An 18578-nucleotide genomic window follows, 5' to 3' on the forward strand; every position below is an offset into this window, starting at 1 on the left:
GCTTGATTCCCGAAATCTGGTAGCACGGAGCCGATGGCATCGATCCATGAAAGCAGCAAAAGAGGTTGATGGATCGTACTTCATCCTCTGCAAGGAGATAAAGGTGTTTGTGGTAGCGTGCGGATGGAGGCTACAACGAACGGCTGAACACCGAAGCAGACGTTTTTGCTGATAAGCAAGGAGCAACGGAACCCCAAGGTATGCTGATTTATGGGCTAAAAGAGTGAACGCAGATTGAGTCTTCTCTGGTTCACAAAAGCTGCTTTTTTTGGATAGAAAAACAGCACTGAGTGAGAGCCACATTCTTCGCATTCTTGGGACTGATAAGGTTTGCTGCTAAGCAACGAGACTTCAGTCTTTTCAGCTACTTCAAAGATAGTTAGCTTGAAAAGAAAGTGGAAAGTTACTAGCCAACAAAGAAGTGAGGCTGGGACTGTAAGAGGCTAGAAAAACAACGTTTGTTTTGTCTGCTATCTCACTGCTCTTGGAGGGACTTCCAAAGCAGCCTGCGTTTAGCTGCCAGGTGCAAGGCAGTAAACAACCCAATAGACTTGGATTTTAGAGGCTCGAGAGTGAGAGCTGAAGTTTGGATTCAAAATGGATACCAAGAAGGGGGGAGGCTTACCTTACCCACCTCCACTGACTAATGACAGTTATGCCTCATGGTCTGTAAAGATGAAAGCCCTGCTTCAGAATCAGAGGATTTTTGGGGTGATTGATAACCCCATCCCTCCTGCACCAACGGCAAGTTGGAATTCACAGAATGTGAGAGCCAGGACGGCCATAATTCTGTGTGTCTCAGATGATCAACTTGTGCATATTCAGGATTTCGAATATGCGCGTGAAATTTGGCAAACGCTGCATAGAATACACCAAAGAGATGCTGGTTCTTCAGCGTTGCTGCATTTTGAAAAGCTGACCAATCTAAGGCTAGCGCCTGATGGAGATGTACAAGCGCACCTGACAGAGATGAAATTCTTACGCCAGCAGATGGCGCAACGCAATTTTCCTCTACAGGAAGAGATATTCTGCTTCATGATTATTAACAGCCTTAATCGGACTTATAAAACAGTTGCAAGTCAGCTGGGTTCTCTACCTGCCAGAGATCTTACGGCGGAGAGAATTTGTGCCGTGATTCTCAATGAGAGAGACCGCCTTGCTGCAATAGATGTCAAAGACAGGGGGAGAGAAGCTTGGAGTTCTGACACCCCCACTGCTTCTGCAAGTGAAGAACAGCCAGTTTTTCTTTTACAGGATTTTCAGGATTTCCTGGATAAGAAAGGGATAAGGCACAAGGTTGCTGTTTCAGCAGGTGCATGGAACAAAAGTGTCTGTGTGCAAGTGAACAAAGAATTGCAAAATGGGATGAAGGCGCAATTGCTGAGTTCACATTTGCCACATGAGTATTGGGCGGAATCGTTATTGTGTTTTTGTTACTCTTGGTTGAGAAAGGTTTCAAAAGGTTTGGGATGTTCTCCTTTTGAAAAGCTATTTCATAGAAAACCTTCTGTTGCCCATTTTAAGGTTTTTGGGTCTCATGTCTTGACTGAAGCTCCAGGTGGAGTAAAGAATGCCAGAGGCATTTTTGTGGGTTATGAAAAGGGTCTCTACAGAGTAATTTTGTCTGAATCTGGTCAGGTGATTCTCACAAAATTTCTAGAGAGTGTTCCTGAACAGGAGAGAGTAATTGTTCACACATTTCCCACTGAGGACAATGATGATGATGATGATTTTACTGATTACAGTGGTACCGAGAGTGAAAGTGATAGCTCAAAGAGCTCAGTTGACACAGTCATTGAGAAGAAATCTCACACAATGGCCAGACCTTCACAGGTGGAGGATGAACCACTGTTTACTATTGGAACTGGTTCTCCAAAGAGTCCTGAGACTGAACCAGTGAGCAGAGAGGATCAGCACCTCATACGCAGGTCCGAGAGAGTTACAAAGGGTGTACCACCCAAGAGGTATTCAAAAGAGTTTGCTAACTCAGCTGTTGCATGTGTTACTATTGTTGACAACTCAAGACAGGTTTGAAGCTGTGTCCAAGTCAGAGACAAAGACACAACAGGGAGTTGCTAAGCGTAACACTACATTCCCTAGCCAAGGTAATGCAGATGCACTCGTTCCTTGGAAGTCAGACCACCAGAGAGGTACACTGGGGAAACCAGTGGCGGGTAGTTCCAAGGGTGGAACTGAAACAACAGGGGATTGTTATATGTATAACTGTTTGTTTTCTTCTCTGGATCAAGCTATGTTCGCAGCGCACATTGATTCATATGGGGGAGTATGTTACGATATGGATGCAATACAGCTGCAAAGTGCTAGCTTGAAAAGTAAACATGATGGGAATCTTGGGACTGCCCATGGGAATCAGAGGGACAGTCAATTCACAGTGTGAAGCACCGGAATTAGCTCAGAGTGTAATATGAGCTCTTCCGTTTGTTCCTGTCCAGGAAGTGTTTGTCACTAGACTGCTGGAGCTTGAAGAGAGCAGTCAGGTTTTTTGTAATGCTGCAAAGACAGAAATAAAGGCATGTAAATACGTTTCTGTCTATCTCTTTCCCCTGCCCAGGGGGGGGGGGCAGGAAAGAGGGGTGTGTTCTTCTCACGCTGAGAAGGATTGCCTATTGCGACCTAGCCTGTATCTTGCTGGGGAATGCAGCCAGGGAGGTCAACAGGGAATCATGCCGGGTGCCTGGGAGAGTTGCCAGTTTCTACTGATATGGGGTTAATTCCCGAAACATCCCCCCCCCTTTATTTTGGACAGCCTTCCGGCTCGTCCCAAGGAGGCACTGGCTGATATTCTCGGGCTAGTGCTATAGTCTGGGGCTGAACCATTCGTGACACCATTTTATGCATCATATTTTGCAAGCATTGCAATAAGCAAGGTACACAGGAGCCGAAAAGAAGCAAAATTATCAATGGGCCTAGTGACATCATTAAAAGTCCCCTAAACCACCCTAGGTATGGAAGCCAATCAGTCCACCAGGACATGTCCCATCCGTTCCAAGTAGGGACAGGGACATGGGCCACTTTTTCAATTTCTGCTGCCAAATTTCGAATAGCTTCAGCACAGTCAGAGATGTTAAAGCAACAGGCCCCTCCTGTCAAATTTAACGCAACACAAAATCCGCCCTGTCGTGCCAGGAGAAAGTCCAGCCCTAAGCGGAGCTGAAGGACTGGGTAGCGATTAACCAGAGGGCTGTGGCCGTGGCATTGGCAACAATCTCTACTACCGCTTGGAGTCTTATTATGCGGTTTAAATTATAAATTGGCTCCCTTGCCCCTGTGATTTTTTCTCCCTGATTCCATGACGCCGGGTCGTAATGGGCCACTATCCTTTCTGGAGGCCACTGATCCTTACCCCAATTTTGGGAGCTGCCTCCTGCAACTGCTACTAGGTCAACCAAGCGTCTCCTCCGACGGGGTGCAGTGGCAATCGGCTCATAAATCCACATGGGAGGAATTAAAGAGGCTGGGAAGCACACTCCACACTCCCTTTGGGAGGATATGATAAGCCAGCTTTCCACACACCACCTCCCCCTTCTGAAACCCTTGCCAAGTGCGTTAGGCATGTAGTTAGATTTTTTTTTAAAAAAATAATATTTATTAAGATTTTGGAAATTACAAAAAGAAAAAAGAAAAGTTAAACATAGAAAAACAGAAACAAAAACAAAAACACTACATAAAACATTAAATTAACAAAACAAAACAAAAACAATTAAAAACACTTCCAATATTTTCGATCTTAACTTTCATACACTTGTTTCATTGACTTCCTCAACACCTCCCTTTTTGTATTCCACTTCAATTAACTATTTCAGCAAGTCCTTTCCATCTTCATCTATTTTCTGTCTTATAGTTAATTTTAACATATTGTAACCTAGTTTTTCCCCCTTTTAATGCATCTATCTGTACCTAATTCCTTATAACATTTCTGCCAAAGCCATATAACTTCATTCCACCATTTTTCTAAAGCTCATTAATTTTACAGTATTTCTGTAAATAATCTTTAATTTTTTTCCAATCTTCCTCCACCAGCTCTTCTCCCAGGTCTCGGATTCTGCCAGTCATTTCCGCCAGTTCCATATAGTCCATCACCTTCATCTGCCATTCTTCCCGGGTGGGTAAATCTTCTGTCTTCCAGTACTTTGCGATAAGTATTCTTGCTGCTGTTGTTGCATACATAAAGAAAGTTCTATCCTTCTTTGGCACCAATTGGCCGACTATGCCCAGGAGAAAGGCCTCTGGTTTCTTCAGAAAGGTATATTTAAATACCTTTTTCATTTCATTATAGATCATTTCCCAGAATGTCTTAATCCTTGGGCATGTCCACCAAAGGTGAAAGAATGTACCTTCAGTCTCTTTACATTTCCAACATTTATTGCGTCAGGCACGTAGTTAGATTACAGCCAGAAAGAGTTCCTAGTGCAGACTCAGTCACGGTTGTCTGGGCTGGGAAGGTGCGATTACAACGGGAGGTCCCCACATATGTCAGATTGTTACTGGCGTCCTCAGACTGGTTCACACAGAGCCATCCAGTAATCCGGTGAACCTGGAAAGGGATAGAATGGTTCCATCAAAAAGAATTGTTTCTCAGAGGGCGGAAGCCAAAAATTGGGGCCGTAACAGGCAGAAATGTATTTTAACAGGGAGAAATGTAAAGTATTGCACTTGGGCAAAAAAAAGGAGAGGCACAAATACAAGATGGGTGACACCTGGCTTGAGAGCAGTACATGTGAAAAGGATCTAGGAGTCTTGGTTGACCACAAACTTGACATGAGCCAACAGTGTGACGCGGCAGCTGAAAAAGCCAATGCAATTCTGGGCTGCATCAATAGGAGTATAGCATCTAGATCAAGGGAAGTAATAGTGCCACTGTATTCTGCTCTGGTCAGACCTCACCTGGAGTACTGTGTCCAGTTCTGGGCACCACAGTTCAAGAAGGACACTGACAAACTGGAACGTGTCCAGAGGAGGGCAACCAAAATGGTCAAAGGCCTGGAAACGATGCCTTATGAGGAACGGCTAAGGGAGCTGGGCATGTTTAGCCTGGAGAAGAGGAGGTTAAGGGGTGATATGATAGCCAAGTTCAAATATATAAAAGGATGTCACATAGAGGAGGGAGAAAGGTTGTTTTCTGCTGCTCCAGAGAAGTGGACACGGAGCAATGGTTCCAAACTACAAGAAAGAAGATTCCACCTAAACATTAGGAAGAACTTCCTGACAGTAAGAGCTGTTTGACAGTGGAATTTGCTGCCCAGGAGTGTGGTGGAGTCTCCTTCTTTGGAGGTCTTTAAGCAGAGGCTTGACAACCATATGTCAGGAGTGCTCTGATGGTGTTTCCTGCTTGGCAGGGGGTTGGACTCGATGGCCCTTGGGGTCTCTTCCAACTCTGTGATTCTATGATTCTATGACTCATTCCAAGGCACAGGGAGGAGGGGCATTCCTCCCAAAGCATTTGTAGGTCCCAGAGTGCAGACCGTGCAATTGGTTCGGTTTGCAGAATAAGCCCCCATTTCAGCCATTTGCAGCTGTTTATTATTCGTGTTGTGGGCACCCCACTCCCGCATTAGCTGCTTGGTCACCTGAAGGGGTGTGGGCACGCTGACGGCCAGAGGCAGTAAAAATACCCTCATGGCCAAAAGCATAGTCACCCACAGCCCTATCTGCACCACTTGGGCCCAGGGATCTATTTATCTATTACCTAGTAGGTTCTTTGGGCCAGGGGGAGGCTTTAGGTAATTCCTGGAGGCTCCGGGTGGAGCTCTACCAGGTGGCAAGATAACGAAATTCCCTGATTGAATGTCCCACACAAATACCCTCCCCTGAAAGAGTGGCGTAGGTCTCGTTCTTGCAAGAGCAACTGGGTGTTCCATTGTGACTGGCAAGGTTTCAAAATCTCATGTTCGAGCAGCTTTTTGATGTGAGCGTGCCGCGTCCCTTCCAGAGTGAAACAGCACCTGAAAAAAAAAAAACTTTGACAAAGTTCCCAGAAAATTTTCACTTGCTTTTTAAGAAGTTACTCTTCAGGTCTTTGCTTAGAGGACCACGCCAGGTTCCCTTTGGTCTCAAGGCTAAGGTGGACGAAGAACTGGACAAGTTGATCGCCCAAGGAGTTTTGGAGCTAGTTGACCATGCCAAGTGGGAAACCCCCATCATCACGCCTGTCAAGCCAGACGGGTCAGTGAGAATCTGCGCTGACTACAAGTGCACGATCAACAAGGCACTTCAGCAGCATGTTTATCCGGTTCCTGTTGTCCAACACCTGCTGCATTCCCTGGGTGAGGGTAAGGTCTTTGCTAAGCTGGACCTTGCCCGAGCCTATCAACAACTGCCTGTCGATGATGCCACTGCTGAAGCCCAGACAATCGTCACCCACCAAGGGGCATTCCGTTGCTGCCGGTTGCAGTTCGGGGTGAGTGTGGCTCCTGGCATCTTCCAAAGCCTTATGGAGCGTCTCCTGCAAGGGCTTCCGGGCGTGGTACCATATTTTGATGACGTCTTGGTGTCCGCAGACTCACACCAGCAGCTGTTCGAGTGCCTCCGTGCCGTGCTGACCAGGTTCCAAGAGGCTGGGCTCAAGGTAAAGAGGGAAAAGTGCCAGATCGCCGTTCCACAGGTAGAGTTCCTGGGCTATCTTATCGACGCCTCCGGCCTTCACCCAACCACATCCAAGATCCGCGCTATCCAGCAGGCCCCCACCCCAAAGAACAGGACGGAGTTGCAGGTGTTCCTGGGACTGCTGAATTTTTATAACATGTTCCCACCCCACAAAGCCATGGTGGCTGAGCCTCTTCACCGACTCCTCAGCACAAAGACGCCTTGGGCCTGGGGTCATCAGGAGACGGCCGCCTTCAACGCGGTCAAGGCTCTCCTTTCATGAGACAGTGTGCTGGTACAGTACAGTGAATTCAGGCCGCTGGTCCTTGCCTGCGACGCCTCACCTTTTGGCATCGGTGCTGTCCTTAGTCACCGTTTTCCAGACGGAAGAGAAGCACCGCTCGCCTACTTTTCCAGGACGCTATCTCCGATGGAACGGAATTACAGCCAGCTCGACAAGGAGGCACTGGCACTTGTGGCTGGAGTGAAGAGGTTCCATGAATACCTCTATGGCAGGACTTTTGACCTCATCACTGACCACAAGCCACTCCTGGGCCTCCTCGCCGGTCCAACTCCGTCCAACTCCACCGGTCCTCTCGCCACGCATGCTGCGATGGACTGTTTTCCTGGCTGCCTACCACTACCGGCTTGTCCATCGCCCGGGGAAATCAATGGGCCATGCCGACGCCCTCAGCCGTTGCCCTCTTCCATCGTTTGTGGAAGACCCGGCTCCTGCTTCATCGCTCCTCCTGACTGAGGATCTTCCAGCAGCGCCTGTATCGGCTGCCACTGTGGCCTCCGCGTCTGCCCAGGATCGCACCATCAGCCGGGTGCTCATCTGGGTGTGGAGGGGGTGGCCACAAGGGCCTTTTGCATCGGAGTTCCAGCCCTTTGCAACCAGACAACATGAACTCTCGGCTCATCGCGGCTGTCTGCTGTGGGGAGACCGCGTCGTGATTCCCCAGGGACTCCGTCAGCGCGTCCTGGAGGCTCTGCACGTTGGCCACCCGGGAATTGTCAAAATGAAGGCGTTGGCTCGGTGTTACGTCTGGTGGCCTAACATGGACGATGCCATCACTGCCTGGGTGTCCGCCTGTCAAGCGTGCCAAGAGTCGAGGCCTGCACCACCAGCAACTAAGGGACACACCTGGGAGACACCAAAAACACCCTGGTCGAGGGTGCACATCTATCTGGCTGGCCCCTTTCACGGCCGGACCTTTATGGTAGTGGTGGACGCCTATTCCAAATGGCTGGAGGTCGCCCTGATGCCCTCCACCACTACCGAGGCCGTCATCCGGGTGCTGCGAGGCCTGTTTGCAACGCATGGGTGTCCTGATGTCCTTGTCTCTGACAACGGACCGCAGTTCACGTCAGGCACGTTTGAGCGGTATCTTTTGGGACTGAGCATCCGCCATGCCCTAACGGCACCCTTTCATCCATCCAGCAACGGGCAAGCGGAGAGAATGGTGCGCTCGGCAAAAGAGGCACTGGGGCGCCTGGACTGGGGAGACTGGCACGAGCGGGTCACCGAATACTTGTTCGTGCAACACATCACCCCTCATGCAGCCACAGGGCGGAGTCCTGCCAAACTGCTTATGGGCCGCCGCCTCAGGTCACCGCTCGACCGGCTGCACCCGGACTTTGCCGTGGCCAAACCCCCAGGCTGTGCCAACGCGCCACGGTCATTTGTTCCAGGAAACCAGGTCTTTGCCCGGAACTTTGTGGGGGACATTCCTCGGGTGCCAGCCACAGTAGTGGGAGTCACTGGACTTCGCTCGTACCAGGTGGCACTCGAAGACGGACACTTGTGGTGCCGGCACATAGACCAGCTTAGGCGCAGGGTTGGGGACTTGGACACTACTGCAGTGCCCCCAACTGTGCTTGTGGCTCCGGAACAGACACTTACAGATGGCGAGGCTCCACCTACACCTCTCTCGCAGACTGCGGGCATGGAGCCGAACCAAGCCGCTTCAGAGGGTCTGCCAGACTTACCACAGAGTCAGACCACTGCCGTGCCTGACATTCCGCCAACTGCACTTGCAGAGATTCCACCCACAGCAGCGGATCCAGGGGATTTGGTTTCAACGCCACCTAGGATCACACCACAGCCTCAGCGAGAATTGTGACCCCCCCCCCCCCGGTCTTGGCTACCAGTCCCCGGCGGTCTGGCAGAGTTTCCAAGTGCCCAACTTATTTAAAGGACTATGTTGTTGGACATGTAACACTGTTGGTCTAAGTATGTGGAAGTATGTGAAATGTAACCAATATGCTTTTGTGCCTAATTGAACCATTACGTGTAGTGCTGTATATAAGGAAACCATTACGATTGTAACTAACGCCTTATCTCGGTGGGGAGGGGAGTTATGTACTGAAGTTCTCACCCTGGGCCAGCAGGGGGATACTGTAGATAGTTATGCAAATGAAGGATCGAAAGTGACGTTCAGTGATTGGATAGTTTGTATGCAAATGAAGGATCGAAAGTGACGTTCAGTGATTGGATAGTTTTAGAAAGTTGTTACAGTAACAAGGTACTGGAGCTCTATATAAGCAGGCTGACTGAGGCCTTCAGTTCTGTTCTGTTCCTGCTTACAAATAAAGAGCTGCTTTGGAAGAATCGCTGTGTCGTCTGATATGTTCGCCCACAACTTAACAGATTCAGCACGGACTGGAACAAAGGACAATAATCAGCTCTTCCCTCTGGGGGCAGGAAACTGCCAACTCCCCTCTGTCACCTGGAAAGTACTCATGGGGAGGGGGAAAGGGGGAACCAGCCAGGTGACAGGACACTCAGGTTACCACCACAACTCCTCCCTCAACCCCTCCTTTCTGTGATGTATGTATCTGAGGGGTGGTCTTAGGTTACACCCCTTCTGTGATGTATGTGTGATGTTTCTGGGGGTGGTCTTGATCTACAGGGTGGCAATTTCAAAAGTCTTTATAAGGCCTTGCACACCATTTTTTCTGAGTCCCTCCTCTCTCCTGCAAGTGAGGGGAGCACCCTGTTGCAACAGTTCAATAAAGGCCAAGCCTACAGGCTGCTGTTTTGCTCGAAGTTATCCTGGTTGGTGTCTTTGTTTTTGTCCAAGGGAGCCCTCGGATTTTTCCGTTAACAATGCTCAGAGGAAATCTGATTGTTTCTTACGAACACTGTAAAGGGTTCTTTTGTTAATAAAACAGCCTGGACGAGGGGGTGGCGATACGCACTCCTCCCAGAGTCTTGCTGGTCAAGCCTCATGTGTATTTTATTAATCAGAGTCCAATCCTTCCTTGCTTTTGGGAAGCAACATGTTCTCTCTTTCATGGGACAGCCCTTGAGATATTTGAAGATGGCTCTCTGATCTCCTCTCAGTCTCCTCTTTCCCAGGCTAAACATCCCCAGCTCCTTCAACCGTTCCTCATCAGGCTTGGCTTCCAGACCCTTGATCATCTCAGTCACCCTCCCATTCCAGCTGGTCAGTCTCCTTAAACCGTGGCACCCACACCAGATTCTAGTTGGGGTCTGGCGCGAACCAGCCTGTAACCCCCCCCCCCTCTGAAAAACACACCTGTGCCATGGCTGCCTGCCTGGGTAGTTCCTGGAGTGGTGGGCATTGCTGAGCTGCCTTGGCCCCCTCCCTCCCCCCGAGGTTAAGAGAGAGGGGGAAATTATGCAACGGCAGCTTTAATAGCAAAAAATGTATACCCCCAAAGAAAGACCCCCCCACCCCCAGGGCTGTCAAGGGCCCTGCCAGGTGCCACAACCCCCGCGCGGCCGGACGGCGTCAAAGATGAAGAGCCCCAGGAGGACGCAGAGGGCAAAGAGCAGCGCCACGGCAAGGACCACGTAGACGGCGGTGGTGACGGCGAAGGCAAAGAGGAAGACGGTGCGCTGGCAGAAGGCGGGGTGGCCGGCCGGGTCGTAGTTGGGGGGGTAGATGGTGTAGACCCACACGTTGCCTGTTGGGAGAACGGGAGGCAGGGTTAAAGTGGGGGGGGGGGCAGGCGCAGAGAGGCACCCGGCTCAAGGGCACAGGCCTCCATGCAAATCTCAGAATTGTAGGGGGACACCCAAGGGACATCTAGACCAACCCCCCCCCCGAGATTTTGTTGGGGGGCAAACAAGGGACTTGGGCGGGGAGGAGTAGGGGTCCCGCCTCTGACCTGCAGCTCTTCCCCAGATGCTTTTCTGCAGTGCTGCCCCCCCCAGCCCAGGAATCTGCAAGTACGATGGCACCAAGATGGCACCCCTTGCGCCCCTTTCAGGCAGGGAAGCACCCGCCTGCCTGCCCATCCGAGGCAAACCCACAATTCATTTGCGGGAGTTCCATCGAGCCTCCTTCTGAAGACCCCTGTTTTGAATGGTTCATGGAGTCAGAAGGGGCACCCAGAGGGCATCCAGCCCAACCCTCCAGGATGTGGGAATCGCAGTTTAGGCATCCCAGCAGACCTCTGCTTAGAAACCTCCAGGGTAGGAGCGATGGAAAGCCTTGGGCTCCCTTTTATGGGTGAAATAAAAAATTTAAGGTCATATCTATCTATCTATATATAATGTTCATAAATGCACCAAGCAAACACGTACATAAATATATAAACCACATGTCAGAAGCAGCACAGGAAAACAGCCCTGAAACCATTTTGACTCCCAAACTGACCAAAGGAAAATGGAAAAGCCTCCCCATTGTCTTTTCCTTCAGAATTCCTGTTTTTAAGGGTATGTCTGTGTATCAATAGGATGACCCTGTGACCTGACTCAGGAACTAAGTATTTGTCATTACAAAAGACTGGACAGGCTCCCCAGGGTATCCAATCAAGTGACCATTAACAGGTAACCTGCCAGACATAAACAACGCACCCAGATTTCTGTTGTAGACCACCTTTTCTGTGACGTAGGTATGATGTTTCTGGGGGTGGTCTTGGACTCCAGGGCGGGCAATTTAAAATGTCTATATAAGGGCGGGCACACCTTGGTTCGGGGTCCTCCTCCTTTCCTGTGTGTGAGGGGAGCCCCCTGTTGCAACAGTTCAATATAGATCAGGCTTACTAGCTGCTTTGCTTCTCAGTATTCTCTGGCTGGTCTCTGTTATTTTCTCCGACCGATGGAGAACCTGCAAAGGACTCTATAAGGGCTCTTGTGTCCCCCATAAGGGCAGGTTTTCGTTTATTACAGGGGGAAAAGAGGGCAGTTCCCTGCCTCTCCCCCTCGAACCCGGGAGAGTTTGTTGGGGGGTGAACAAGGGATGGGGAGGAGTCCTGTCGCTGACCTGCTTGCCCATCCGAGGCAAACCCACAATTCATTTGTGGGAGTTTCATTGAACCCCCTTCTGAACCCCAGTTCTGAAGACCCCTGTTTTGAATGGTTCGTGGGAGTCAGAAGGGGCACCCAGAGGCCATCCAGCCCAACCCTCCAGGATGCGGGAATCGCAGCTTAGGCATCCGGACACACCTCTGCTTCGTGATGGAAAGCCCTGGGCGCCCTTTTATGGGGAAAGGGTAGGTTTCCGCCCGGAGCGGGGCCAGGCCAGACCACACACATCCCCTCCGACTTCCACCTCATAAACACCCCCTTCTGCCGGGCGGCAGGTGCCAGGTATGTGGGGAAGAGGCAGGTGGGGGGAGACTCACCTGCCAGGAACCAGATGCAGAGGAAGAGGCAGCAGGCAGCCCGGAAGCGCTGCGCCCAGGGGTTGGGCCGGTCTGTGCCATCCCCGCAGGGCAGGCAGCTGAGCAGCAGCAGGAGGAGGACGACCGCACTCAGGACGATCAGGTAGATGGGGATGAGAGGCTGCTGGGGGCACTGGCCCAGGTAGACTGCTCCTGCAGGTGGAGGCACAGCGGGAGAGGCTCAGCACCCGGGACCCCGGACTCTCCCCCTACGGGACGGCCTCTCCTGGTCTGCCACACAGAGGACCTTAAGGTCCATGAAGAACCATAGTTTAGAGGCCCTAAGGAAGTCAGACTATCCTCCAGCAGGGCCAGGGCCTTCTCAGTGGTGGCTCCGACCTGGTGGAATGCTCTGTCCCATGAGACTAGGGCCCTTCAGGATTTAACCTCCTTCTGTCAGGCCTGTAAGACAGAGCTATTCGGCCTAGCCTTTAATGTGAATTCAGCCTGATCTTTTATTTTCCCTTCCCTTCCCTCCCCTTTTATGAAGATTCCCCGCTCTGGGACCCCACAGCTAATTCTCCCCTGGTCTCCTCGCTGGCCCAAGTAGGACCAATTCAGCCAGCTAGCCCTGGGGATTATCTAATTGATTTTTGATTTTTACTGTTATTCATCTTTTTATACCGTATTTTATGCTGCATTTATAATTAAGTGTTTTAAATTTGTTGTTAGCCACCCTGAGCCTGGGTTTTTGAACTGGGAGAGGCGGGGTATAAATAACAAATTATTATTTGTTAGGATTCAGAACTTACAGGGTTAAGATATTCTGAGTGATGCCTCACATTCTGACGTGTAATTTGGAAGGTGGGAGGAGTTTTGCCTTTCTTGTCTCTGTGTTTTCGAGAGAGACAGCAGCCATTAGCCATGAGTGCTAGAAGTCCGGGAGAATTTATCTGAGAAATGCTGAGTTGTAAATATTCTGCTGTAATAAAAGACTGATAAAATGGACACACAAGTGCCTGATGTGTTTGCCTGGATCTAAGCAAGCAACAGTTTTTCCGCTGTGTTTTTACTCTGCAAGGCGAAACCGGAGAGAAGCAGATCGGCGCAGCTTGGCTGAGGAGCGTGCCGGACCGCTATAAACTGCAGCTAATTGGGGTCGTAAACCAATTAAGCTTCATTTTCTAACATTATTATTATTATTATTATTATTATTCCTCTTGGCCGCAGATGTGGACCCCCCTACTGCCACTGCTGTTTCCCAGTGCTCAGAGTTGGGAGAAACCCCCCAGTCTAAGGAATTACAGCTGCCAACTGCCCTTCAGGTGCAGCCCATTGCCAGGGTGGGGACCCAGAAGGAGGCGCTCCGCCCCAAACGGCAGCCCCAAGAGGCAGCGTGCCTTAGTGGTTGGAGCGCCAGACTAGGACCTGGGAGAGACCAGGATTCGAATCCCTCTGCTCAACCACGTAGCTCACTAGGTGTGACATTGGCGTAGTGGTGGTGGTCTGCCTCTCAGCGTCATTTTGGAGATTAAAGGAGGGGGTAGAGAACCTCGTATTCCCGTCTTGAGCATAAATAAAGCAAATACAATCCTATCATAGCAGCAGCAGGAGGAGGAAGACTCGCACCCGACTCCAGGATGTTTGCCAAAGAATCGGAGTTGGGGGAGAAGCCATGCAGGCCACACGCAAAAGCCTAACCAACTAGCTGAACAGCCGCTGATCAGGGATTTTAACAGTTGGGATTCCTTTATTGCAAGGGGGTTGGACTAGATGACCCCTGGTGCTCCCTCCCTAGTCTGGCCACAAACCAGGCCACAAGCCCAGCACAGCGAGTGTTTCTGGATGAGCCTCTTAACAACACAGGCCGCTGCCCAGAGCTTCCCAGAGCTGAGCTGGAGCTGGGTGCGAAACACTGCCCCCGCTTTGAGCTCAAGGTTTTTCTGCTCTTATCGCTTTCAAGGTTGCATTTCCTTATTGCATTTCCTTCGGTTGCATCTGTACTTGCAGTTCTGAGCTGTCACAGATTGCAAGATAGCTGTTGATTTCCTGACGAATTAGTTGCCGCACATCTGCAGTAGGGGAAGGTTTGTGCATGTTGCGGAAAAACAATACGAATCGTAGAAAAAACCCAGCATTAAACACTGGTAGAAATATCTCTACACCCATGCATAAAATCTGTTTAAACAGATAATGACAATAAAAACAGCACAGCTCCAGCCCTTTCTTTAAAAGCAGCCATTTCCCCAAACAAGGAAATCTCCAAGTCTGGCTTCTCCAGGGAGAGAGTGGCCAAATCGTGGAACTGCAGAACTGGAAGGGAACCCAGGGGTCATCTAGCCCAACCCGCCCCTGCAATGCAGGAATCTTTTGCCCAAGGCAGGACTCGAACCCACAACCCCGAGATTGTAAGCAGTTAGGTATAAACGCTTTGTGCTGCAAATTCGCTCGCCCTGCAATGCTCTCTTGCTGAATCGGATCAGGTTAATATTGCCTTCTTTCAGTGGGTCGTGCAAGCAGATATTCTGAACAAGGCTTTTGTGCGCATGGTTTGGGGATGTTGGGGTGAGTTTATACAACCAAGGGGAGGCAAAGACTCAAAAGAAACCTGGGGAATCACTGGTCTGGTCAGTAGCAATGCATTAGCAGGTTAATCCAGGTTAATGCATTTTAATGTTTTAATGTTGTATTTTAATTTTGTTTTTTAAGCTGTGCTTCAATCCATTGTTTTTATATTTGGTGTTAGCCGCCCTGAGCCTGGTCTTGCCTGGGGAGGGTGGGGTATAAATAAAATTTATTATTTATTATTATTAATCCACAGGGGCAGAGACAGACAGGCAGGCAGACAGGCAGAGATTGAGTCTCTGCGCAAAGAGAGCATTGCACATTATTTTTCCCTACTCACCTACAACAATCCCAGCAATGGTCGGTGCAGCAAACAGGATCTTCACCAGAACTGAAAGGAAGAAAACAAATCTGAAATAAGAGATATAATGACAGCTGTTTGGTCCAGTCGTGGCCGACTATGGGGTTGTGACGCTCATCTCGCTTTACTGGCCGAGGGAGCCGGCGTACAGCTTCCGGGTCATGTGGCCAGCAGGACTAAGCCGCTTCTGGTGAACCAGAGCAGTGCACGGAAACTCTGTTTACCTTCCCACCGGAGTGGTACCTATTTATCTACTTGCACTTTGATGTACTTTGGAACTGCTAGGTTAGCAGGAGCAGGGACCGAGCAACGGGAGCTCACCCCATCGTGGGGACCTTCTGATCGGCAAGTCCTAGGCTCTGTGGTTTAACCCACAGCACCACCCCTGTCCCTAAATGATGTCTTTAGCAGCTAGTAAAAGTTTGGGGGCTCTTGTTCTGGGCATCCATCTTGTTCCACCTGGTGGCAGGTGGGAGTCCTGTCGCGACAGTCTTCAATCAAGACCAAGCCGACTGGCTGCTGTTTTGCTCTGGGATTCCTGGCTGGGGTCCTTGTTTTTTGCCCAAGGGAGCCCTCAGATTTCTCCGTTCACAGTGGGGAGCAGGGTCCAGGGAGAAGGACCTCGCATGACGCATTGCAGGGGGTGGACTGGATGACCACTGGGGGACCCCTTCCAACTCGACAATTGGCAAATTTGGGAAGGGAAGAGGTGGTGACTCACCCATCAGGACGGAGTGGAGCGTCGACTCCTCTGTGGCCGTCAAGAGGGACGAACGGCTGCCCTCCAGCAGCGGGGTGTCCTCAGCCATGGTGGCAATGGGAGCTTTGAGCCTAGGAAATAAAACCAAGCAGGTGGAAGGGGCAAGAGCATCTCTCCCCCCCCTCCTCCAAGCTTTAAGAAGCCTTTGCTTCTCTCTTAGGGGCTGCTGGGACCAGGTGTGGCCTGGCCTCACCTGCACCTGGGAAAGAGATGATTGTGCTTTTGTCCTTGCAGGATTAGGCCCCGACATCCTGCCTGCATTCAAGAGAAGGGCGGGCAGGTGAGCCTGGCATTGCCAGGTGCCAGCCCTGGGGCCAAATGCGCACCCCACCTTGGAGTGTGGCTCATGGGTGCTGGGGGGGGGCAGGCACACTTTGCGCCAAAGCACTTCCTATCCGCAGACAGTGGGGCTTGGTCAGGGACGAGGCAGGTGCACTCTGCACATGCCCAGATGGCACCCAGTCTTCCTAATGCATCTTAGGCATGCACACCACAGATCCCAGGCCCTTTTTCCAGGCCATAATAATAATAATAATAATAATTTTATTACTTATACCCCGCCCATCTGGTTGGGTTTCCCCAGCCACTCTGGGCGGCTTCCAACAAAATATTAAAATACAATAACCTATTAAACATTAAAAGCTTCCCTAAACAGGGCTGCCTTCAGATGTCTTCTAAAAGTTTGGTAGTTATTTTTCTCTTTGACATCTGACAGGAGGGCGTTCCACGGGGCGGGCGCCACCACCGAGAAAGCCCTCTGCCTGGTTCCCTGTAGCTTTGCTTCTCGCAATAAGGGAACCGCCAGAAGGCCCTCAGCGCTGGACCTCAGCGTCTGGGCAAAACAATGGGGGTGGAGACGCTCCTTCAGGTATACAGGAATGAGGCTGTTTAGGGCTTTCAAGGTCGGCACCAACACTTTGAATTGTGCTCGGAAACATCCTGGGAGCCAATGGAGGTCTTTCAAGACCAGAGTTATGTGGTCCCGGCGGCCGCTCCCAGTCTAGCTGCCACATTCTGGATTAGTAGTAGTTTCCGGGTCACCTTCAAAGGTAGCCCCACGTAAAGCGCAGTAGTCCAAGCATGAGATAACCAGAGCATGCACCACTCTGGCAAGTCAGTCTGCGGGCAGGTAGGGTCTCATCCTGCGTACCAGGTGGAGCTGGTACACAGCTGCCCTGGACACGGATTTGACCTGTGCCTCCATGGACAGCTGTGAGTCCAAAATGACTCCCAGGCTGCGCACCTGGTCCTTCGGGGGCAGTTACCCCGTTCAGGACCAGTGAATCCTCCACACCTGCCCACCTCCTGTCCCCCCAAAACAGTACTTCTGCCCTGTCAGGATTCAACCTCAATCTGTTAGCCGCCATCCATCCTCCAACCGCCTCCAGACACTCACATAGGACCTTCACCGGTTCTGATTTAAAAGAGAGGTAGAGCTGGGTATAATCCGCATACTGATGAACACCCAGCCCAAACCCCCTGATGATCTCTCCCAGTGGCTGCATGTAGATGATGAAAAGCATGGGGGAGAGGAATGATACTCTTGGCAAGCTCAGAGGAACTCTCGCCGTAATTTCCCTTCCTCGGTTGTGGCCGAGGCCTGCCGTTATGCCCTCCACACCCCACCCAGGACCCCCTCCCTGGGCCCTGCTGGCACCCTGAGCTCAGCACCCAGGCTCTGCGGTGGGATTCAGGAAATCCGGTCTCTTTTCCTGCCCCAGTGCAAACTGGAGGAAGGAGCAACTGGGGGGAGTGGTGGGGCTGAGCTGGGAGATGTGGCCCTGCCCCCCCCCCGTAATTAATTTTTATTATTTTATTTACGTATTCTTTTCTTACAAGTTTGTGACTTCCCTCCCTTCAGTTGGTATCCCATATTCCATCCATTCACCTATTTTAACTTTTCATTTCCTGTCTTCTACATTGCAGGAATTACTTCAGTCCTGCTGGTGCCTTTAGTTTTATACAGCTATCCTTTAAGTATACCGCAAATTTACTCCAATTTTATTGGAATCTCTGATCGTCCTGATCCCGAATTCTTCCAGTCGGTTTGGCTAACTCCGCATATTCAGTTGCTGGGGCGTACATAAATAATCTTTTATCTTAATCTCTTTTCCCATCGAGCTGAGTAAAAAAGGCTCTGGCTTTTTGGGGAAGGTATATTTTAATATTTTCTTAAGTTCATTACAGACCGGGGGTGCTTTTCTGGGATCAGGGTGAGTGCGCTGGGTATTCAAAAAAAGGGGCACCCACCCCATAGCCCTCTTATTTTGAGATAGGGTACATCCACGGCCCTGTCTAGCCACCCTAGACCCTCCAGGAGACCCCAAAGCATGCCCGGCTCACCTGCCAAAGCCCTCCAAGCCCACACTGCAGGGATAGGGTTGCCCCCAGGGCCGAGGGAAGGGGGTCTGCCCCCTCTCTCTTTTACCTGCGTCCGGGGAAGATGTGCAGAAAGGACCTCGCAGCCCAGGGACCTGATTTTGTGGGGAAACCTCACCCTTCATCTGCCACCCACAGAGGACCAGCTGACTCTCCCCACTTCCTGCCTGGCCGGGTGGTGGGCGTTGGGTGGGGCGGGGGACCCTGGTGACGGAGAGACCCCATGACTTCTTCCTGCCCACGCTGGCCCAGCCCAGCCCCTCTTATCATCAACCTTTGCTTGGGCTCTATCTCAGAGCAGATGGAAAGAGGCCGCTGACGCAAGAGGAC

General features: G+C 50.8%; 1 pseudogene across 1 annotated transcript; it reads right to left on the minus strand.

Moving 5' to 3' along the window:
- Positions 1-10318: 10318 nt before the first annotated feature.
- Positions 10319-16172, minus strand: LOC307202312 (transmembrane protein 272-like; annotated as a pseudogene). The gene is made up of 4 exons (XR_013843917.1): positions 15831-16172; positions 15089-15139; positions 12205-12396; positions 10319-10539 (listed from the first exon to the last, which is right to left on the minus strand). The product of XR_013843917.1 is annotated as a transmembrane protein 272-like (transcript).
- Between the last annotated feature and the right edge of the window lie 2406 nt (positions 16173-18578).

Source organism: Podarcis cretensis, assembly GCF_951804945.1.
Source record: "Podarcis cretensis genome assembly, chromosome: 13".
NCBI lineage: Eukaryota > Metazoa > Chordata > Lepidosauria > Squamata > Lacertidae > Podarcis > Podarcis cretensis.